The 8,535-nt window shown below is 45.3% G+C and overlaps 1 long non-coding RNA gene across 1 annotated transcript; it reads left to right on the forward strand.

The window, feature by feature from the left end:
* Positions 1 to 5,441: 5,441 nt before the first annotated feature.
* LOC149912976 (uncharacterized) lies at positions 5,442 to 7,104 on the forward strand. Its single transcript, XR_016462265.1, has 3 exons — positions 5,442 to 5,649; positions 5,799 to 6,006; positions 6,793 to 7,104. It is a non-coding gene; the product is annotated as an uncharacterized LOC149912976 (long non-coding RNA).
* The last annotated feature ends 1,431 nt before the right edge of the window (positions 7,105 to 8,535 follow it).

Consider the following 8,535-nt stretch of genomic DNA (forward strand, 5'->3'; position numbering starts at 1 on the left):
AAAGAACAAGTGTTGCAAGAGGCATTTTGAAATAAACCTGTTTGTGACAAGCAGTGGTGATATTTATGTGATGATTCATACTAACGTGTAGCACCTGCAGTTTTAGTCTGGATGGCTTATAGGACAGAAGCTGGAGCAAATACTCTTCTAACATCTGGGAATAAGAAAACAAGCATCGGTGGCTCTAGAACTGCTATGAACTTAGTGTGGGAGGCAGCAGAAGCACTCCTGCCCATAGGGTGCAGCTGCTCATGACAGATAGAGAGGGGTGCATACTGCTGCCATGCTTCTCACTATCTCATCTCCTTGCAGCATCTCCTCTCTTTTATGTGGTAATAGCAATTAAAAGAGCTTTTATCCGGTATGCATTGCACCACATGAGGGCTACTGGATGCCCTCAGAAAACCCCTTGCAGCATCTCCTGCTTTTCCTGGGTGACAGACAGGGCTGGACATTCTTATCTGTGTTTGTTGGGCTACTGGTTACAGCGTCTGTCACTGTCTGTGGGCTTCGGGTGCCCATCAGCAGCCTCTTCACATCAACAAATGCTGGAAAGCATGTGTTATTTCCCCCACAGCAAACTGATAAGCAAACTGATGCAGCTGAGAGGGGATAGGGCTGCTGCCAGATCAGTGCTGCCCTGGGACAACTTGCGTGTTTGCTTCCCAGAACAGATCAGCCTCTGGTGGGCAGCCAGGGGGGCTGAGAGTGGAACAACTCTGCAGCAGCCAGAACACTGCAGACACCTCTGCAGTCTTTGCAAAGGTTTACAGAAACACAGCCTGGAGCCCTCAGGCCACAGCAGTTGCAGAGCTGCAGAGACCCTCACTCCCTGTCCTGCACTAAGGCCACCACTAAATGTCTTGGTTGTGAAAATGCCTGGTGAAAATGAGATCAAGAGAGGAAGCATATACAGACTATTTCCTCCAGGAAGCAAAAAATGTTAACATAAGTATCTCTGCTTCAAGAATACTAAGCTTTTTTTTCCTACAAGTGTTTAAAATACTTTGAGGTGCAGTGAATAATCTTCACACACCCTTGCTGAGTGACTCCTCAGCTTAGCCCTACACATGCTCTTCTGCTGTTTTTTTTCCTGTACTTGGACACTGGAGCTAGTTTTTGAAGAGTTTAAACAAAGCACGCTTAAACAGTTAGGTGAAAAAGAAAGAAATAAAAGAGAGAAAAAAAAGTAGTTTGATTACATTGCTGTCCAAAATCCAAGAACTTTTTGCTGTGGGGAACCTACTTGCCAGCATTTTTTGCTTCTCACCTGACTTCTTCTCTTGTAGAAATTTTTGTTTCTTTTTCATTTACATGTCAGATAAGGAAAATGACCTTCTGTCTTCCAACACAAAATGTATCTCAGATCCCAGCCAGTGATGTGTTTTGTTTTTTTTTTTTACCACTGGAAATGTAAAGATTGTACTTCAAGACTTTGGAAATGGATGTGAAAGTCTGTGTTATACACAGCTGAAACAACAAGATTTCCTATATCTGTACTTTTTATAAGGGTTGGAAAAGACCTCTAAGACCATCTAGTCCAACTGCTGACCCATCAGTACCATACCTACTAACCATGTCTCTCAGTGCCACATCCACACATTTCTTGAACACCTCCAGGGACTGTGACTCCACCACCTTCCTGGGCAGCCTGTTCCAGTGCCTCACCACACCTTCTGAGAAGAATTTTTTCCTAACATCCAATCTGAGCCTCCTCTGACACAATTTGAGGCCATTCCTTCTTGTTCCATCACTGTTATCTGGTAGAAGCCGACTCTCACCTCATTACAACTTCCCTTCAGGGAGTTGTAGAAAGCAATAAGGTCTCCTTTGAGCCTTTTATTGTCCGGAGTGGACAATTCCAGTTCTCTCAGCCACTCCTGGTAAGACTTGTGCTTCAGATCCTTCACAGCTTTGCTGTCCTTCTCTGAACACACTCCAGGTCTTGATGTCTTTCTTGTAGTGAGGGGCTGAATACTCAAGGTGTAGCCTCACCAGTGCTCAGTACAGGGGAATGATCACCTCCCTAGTCCTTCTGACTACACTATTTCTGATACAAGCATGGATGCTGTTGGTCTTCTAGGCCACCTGGGCACAATGCTGGCTCATGTTCAGCCAGCTGTCAACTAATACCTTCAGATCCTTTTCCTCTGTGCATTCCAGCCATTCTGTTCCAAGCTTGTGTTGCATAGAGTTGTTGTGACTGAAGTGAAGGAACCTGGCACTTGGTCTTGTTATAACTCATATTACTGGCCACAGCCCATAAACCCAGCCTATCTGGATCCCTCAGAAGAGCTTTTACATCTTCAGGCAGTTCAACAATTCCTCCCAACTTGGTGTCATCTGCAAACTTACTTACGGTGCACTCAATCCTCTCATCCAAATCATCAACAGAGACATTAAACAGGGCTGGCCCCACTAATGACCTGTAAGGAATACCACTAGTGATCAGTTGCCAGCTAGATTTAACTCTTTGGGCCTGGCCATCCAGCAGAGTATACACCTGTCCAAGCCACAGACTTGCCAGGAGAATGCTGTGGGAGTCAAAGGCTTTATGAAAGTCTAGATAAACCGTGTCCATAGTCTTTCCTTCACCTACTAGAAAGATCTGCTGTCACTGAAGATCAGGTCAGTCAAGCAGGACCTGCTTTTCACGAGCCCATGCTGATTAGGCCTGGTCCACAGTTGTCCTGCACATGCTGTGTGATCACACTCAATATCATCTGCTCCATGACCTTCCCCAAAACTAGGTCAAGCTAATAGGTAGATAGATTCTCTCAACTCCAGATCCTCCTGACTCTTGTAGACAGGCATCACACTGACAAGTCTCCAGTTGCTGACAAATGGTGGAAAGCAGGTCAGAAATCACTTTTGCCAGCATCCCTTGCATTAAGTGAATCCCATCTGGCTTCATGGACTTATGAGAGTCCAGGTTGAATAGAAGGTTACTAACTGTTTACTCCTGAAATGTGTTCCCAATCACTGTCTTCCAGTACAGGGGGATGATTGGTCTTGTATTAAAGACAGAATTAAAGAAAGCACTGTGAAGCTCAACATTTGCTTCATCCCATGGCATAGGCCAGTGCTTCTCACTTATTTATTTTGATGTTATATTTGCTTGAGAAGGGAAGAGGAAAATATTTTGCAAGTACAGACTCCAAAAGCTGTATTACAATAATATACCAAAAGCTATATGGTTTTGTTTTCCACACACAACAGAGCAAATAAAAGATAAATCCTAAGAATGAAGAGAACTACAGTCATCTCTGTGTACTCCCCATTAGTATAAGTAGTGATTATCTAGAGACACAGAGACTCCATAAGTAGTACATCACTTCCCCTCCACATGCAGTGTGACTGCCTCAATATGAAGAGTACAACCAGTGCCTCATACCTCAAGCCTATTTCTGCCAGCAAAAGGAAAGGTACTGCAACTTCCTTAGGGAGTCAATGTCATCCTCTCAGAGAAAAGTTCTTCCTCACCTGTGGTAATGGCTTATCTCTGACACTGCCTGGAATTCGGTACCCAGATACAACACCAGGGAAAAACCCACCCTGACTCGTGTTACAAAGCACCTAGGACTGTTCTTTGCTCTGGCTTTTTGGGTGGTCTTCTGGAGAAGGAAAATGATGGGACAGCCTATACTGTGTATCAGCCACTGTAGAACAGTCTGGCCACCCTTGGTAAATAATGGGGACATTAAATGAACACCCTACGTCAAAAGCAGGAACAGAGAACATCCTTTAAATTCATTGGGGTTTATCAAAATACTAGACAAAGAGCTTCCTGATTCATTTAATTTTTTTTTGTTTGTTTGTTTAAAATTAATGCTGTTCCCGGCAGAGTGATCTAGACTTAGGTCAGAAACCTAGTGGTGATATTTGGTGTGTAACAAACAGAAAATTGAGACTCGCTGTCTAGAAATCTAGAAATACTTTGATTTTTAATTAAATTTGCTCATCATGTAATTTTAAGAAGCAGCATTTGAACGGCTGCTGCATATCTATATAATCATTTATTTTTCTTCTTTTCTGACTGAAAAGAAAGCAACAAACCCAAATGAGAACAGATGAAGTGTGGCTGCTAGGTATAATGAAAGAGGCAGGGGTCAGATGATTTGCAGACAAGTTTTATTCAGAAATGTTTGTGAGAAAGTAGCACCATATTTCTTCTTTGCCATATGTATCTCCAGCTGTGCCACCAGTTAGCCCCCTCCTCCTACCTGCGATACAGCATTTGGAGCCCAGCCCTTTGAGCAAAGAAAGTTTTGAACCACGTCTATGTGGCCATGATGTTGCTGTAGGACTGCAGTGTGCCCTGTGCTGTTCTTAAAAGGGGGCAGAAAAGTGCTCTGGGTGATGGTGATGTTCCATATGCATCCTCTCTGCCAAGGGCCACTGAAATCTGACCTCATGGCCTGTGAAAATCTTTCATTGGCTAAAACAAATATTGAAGACCAATCCTTATGGAGCTGTTTCACTTTCAGTGATGATGTGTATAAAATTTTAATTTGAGGCAGAATGGAAACTGCTTACGGGTGTTTTCCCAAGGAGCTTAGCTTGATTTGGACCAGCATTATTGTTAAAAAGAGGCCACTTGGCCCTCTCCTTGCTGGCAGACCCTTGGCTTCTAGCCATAGCAGTGAGCAAATGAGGCCAGAGGCCAGGTCTGAAGGGCCAACAGGAGTCTGGGATGCCTGGGCACACAGGCCCCGATACAAGCTTAATGGATGGGGCTGAAGTGGAAGACGGAGGGGACAGGACCTCACCCTCAGCACAGGGCAGCTTTTGCCTTGCTCAGGGTACTTAGGCAAAAACATCAAAACCTTACAGTGTTGAGACTGGACAGCTGCCCTGAGCTATGCAGGAACTTGGTCAGTACCATGCCAGACTGTGCAGGGCTTCAGACAGCCTGTCAGTAATTTTGCCTATCTGCATACACAAACACTCTGTTTAACTCTCTCCACTGCTGCAAAAGTATCCCAAATGAGAATAAATGTAAAAAGAATTAAAAACAAATTAGTTACAAACACACATGCAGCCGTGCATAAACTGCCCAGCAAACATGAGGCACCAGCCTTGGACAAATCTGCAAGTTGGCTGCCAGCAGTCTCCTCACTAAAAAGCATGGACTGTGGATTGAAACTGTGGCAGTAACCCAGCAGAGCACCTGCTCCTTTCTCTCTGCCGCAAACACATGCCAAGGCTGGCTTCTGAAACACTTGGTGTTGTTTACTGCTGCCCACCAACCTCTGCAGTGTGTCTGCAAGAAAGCTAAGGTTAGGTGGAGCAGGATGCCTGCCAGGCCAGCAGAACAGGATGACCTGTACAGTTGACATAGCTGGCTCTGCTAGCACAGGATGTATGGGGCTCTCCAGGAACTTGCACAAGTGCACAGGCCCTCTCTTACTTAGAGAGACTGCCCCATCATACTTCTGTGGTCTGCCCAGTGTATGTTGGCAGCATGGCTGCTCTGAGCCCCACCTATGTCACAGTCTCAAGGTGGTAATAATAGACTCATAGAGTCCTTAGAGTTGGAAGGGACCTCTGAGGGCCATCTAGTTCAACTCCCCTGCAATGAACACCACATCTAGATTAGGTTCAGCATTGCCTTGAAAGTCTCCAAGGACAGGGCATCAGCCACACTAGGTAACCTGTTCCAGTGCCTCATCACCCTCACTGTAAAAAATTTTTCCTTATATCTATCTTAAATTTATCCTTCCTGAGCCTCTGCTCTTGTTCCCCTTGTTCTGTCACCATAGACCCTGCTAAAGAGCCTGTCCCTTTCTTTCCTACAGCCGCCCTTTAGATACTGAAAGGTTGCGATCAGGTCACCTTACAGCCTTCTCCTCTCCAACAGCCCCAGCTCTCTCAGCTTGTCCTCATAGGAGAGTTGTTCCATTCTGTGGATCATTTTTATGGCCCTCCTCTGGATGCACTCCACCAGGTCTACGTCTCTCTGTCCCTCTTGTACCGAGGACTCCACATTTGGACACAGTACACCAGGTGAGGCCTCACCAGTGCAGAGCAGAGAGGCAAGATCTCTCAACCTGCTGGCCACACTTCTTTTGGTTATAGCCCAGGATACAGTTGGCTTTCTGGGCTGCAAGGGCACATCGCTGGCTCATATCCAGCTTTACCCCCAGGTCTTTTTTGGCCAAAAAATAATGCAGAATGGGAAGCAGAGCAGTTTGTCTCTGCTTCCCAGTGACATCTAAAACCACTTCTTCTCCCTCAGAAAGCAGTACAGATGTCTCACAAAGGTGAGTTCCATTAACATGCTTTCTAGTCTGGCTATTTCAACACTGAATTATTATTGCATTCCTACTGTCCAGAAGGTTTTATTTGCTTGGCTCCAATCATCATAGAAAAGCCTCAGGCAGCAGAGGTTAGGAAGAGCATTATCTGGCTTCTTAAATTTCAAATAGTTCATGAAATTTGGTGTTCCAATGGACTAAACTGGAAGGAAGGACTGCAGGTATTTGTGATACAAGTAAAGCCTGTGAAATCTGTTCCTCTTGCAAGAACCTTTGTGATCCTAGACTCTAATTTCAATCCTCAGCCTCTGAATACTGCACCTTTGATAAAAAATTTCAAGTACTTAGTCATCTGGAAGACAGAGAACCCACTAATTTTACAAATAAATTTCTTTCTTTCTTCTTGTTCTTCTTTTTCTTTCTTTCGTTCTCCTTTTTTTTTTTTTTTTTTAATATTCTATTCTACTTCCATCGCTACTCCTTTTTCATATAACTTAGAGAAATAACCTGGGTGACAGAAGGTATTCCCTCACAGGTAGCTTACATCACGGCTCTTGCCTTTCCCTGGGATGCTCACAACAGTCTCATGGCCTGGCAGAAGTGTGAGCAGAGTAGCCTGCTGCTGGCTACTACTGGGGAGTGGAAGGAGAGGACTTGTCCAGCCCAAGCCTGGCTCTGCTCCACTGCGGCTTCAAGCCATTTTTACTGCTACGTGATTTGGACAACATCCCTCATGAACAGTTTGATTGATTCAAACACCAACAGGAAGAAGGACACCCTTGTGAAGATTAAGCGTATGTCAGATAAAAAAAAAAATGAAAAGGCAGTTTAATAACCAAGCACCACACCCTGCTCAATGGAAACAAAGTACATCAAGAGATCACTCTTGTTGGCAGTACTAATGGAGACCTGATTTGGTCACCAAGCACCACTCAAAGTAATTGTTGGAGGCAGTCTCTATTAGTAGCTTCTATGAGTAGAAAAATGCTCCCAAGAGTTATATTACTTTCTTGGGGAAAAAAATTATTTCAGAGATGTCATTCAAGTCACATTTCAGAAACAATGACTAGAAATAGAGATGAAAAACACATACTGAAAACTTTTTTCATAGAAACCAATATTACTTTTGGGAGAGAAAAAGTGGAGACCAAGAAACACCATAGTGTTTAGTATTTCCATTATTGCCTGATGCAGTAATGTTGCTGCATTTGGACGGACATGAATGTCAGGCCTGAGTTTCAGAGACATCTCCATGTTCTTACACAGCCTGTTCCAGGGCTCTCTGAGGGAAGGTGAGAGATACTTTAAGTTAATTGCACCATGAAGAAAATAATTGAACTCTCTCCTGTCTTGTCTCCAAGAGACATGGTATTTTGCATTGTTATTAAAACCATGGGTGATCCAGGGTGGCCACATCCACACCACACAACAGAATTGTAGTAGGGCCAAAGAGGGGCTATGAGAAAGGGAAGATGTATGAGGAGCAGCTGAGGTCGCTGGGTGCGTTCAGCCCAGAGCAGGGCAGGCTGAGGGGAGGCCTGATGGCGGCTGCAGCTCCTCACAGGGAGCGGAGGGGCGGCGCTGAGCTCTGCTCTGTGTGACAGCGACAGGCCCGAGGGAACGGCATGGAGCTGTGTCAGGGGAGGGCAGCTGGGGTTAGGGGCAGGTTCTGCACCACAGGGTGGTGGGCATGGGACCGGCTGCCCAGGGCTGTGGGCACGGCCCCAAGCTTCTGGAGTTCTTTTGGACACCATGCTCAGACACAGGGTTTGGATTTCGAGTGGTCCTGCATGGAGCCAGGAGTCTCTCCCAGTTTGGGATATTCTGTTGTTCTGCAACTGGGCGAGGTCTGTCTGGGGGTTGAGGCCCGCAGCACACACGGTGCCAGGCAGCTAGTGGCCTCAGCAGCACCTCTCTGTCCACCTCATGCTGCAGGATGCATGTCGCACCAGCCTTGCAGCACCACTCCATATCTTCAAGCAGCTGTCCAGTAGGAAGCTGTGAAATCACCACACTTGCACAAATGTATGAAGACTAGCAATTTAAATAACTGGATATCCTTAGTGCAGCTCAATGCATTAAAAACAAACAAACAAAAAAGCAACAAAATCTGTCTTCGTCACTTATGCCTTTCTTTAGTGGCTACAGGAGCTTCTGTAGCCACAATAGTCAGAAACAAGATAATCTGAGCTGCACACTGCAGAATCGTGGCCGGGCAAGCGGTTCTTGTTCTAGCACTCGACTTTCCACTGGTCTTGAAAAGTTGCTCTCCTGTTAA

Source organism: Phasianus colchicus, chromosome Z, assembly GCF_987193195.1.
Source record: "Phasianus colchicus chromosome Z, bPhaCol1.hap1.1, whole genome shotgun sequence".
In the NCBI taxonomy this organism is placed as follows: domain Eukaryota; kingdom Metazoa; phylum Chordata; class Aves; order Galliformes; family Phasianidae; genus Phasianus; species Phasianus colchicus.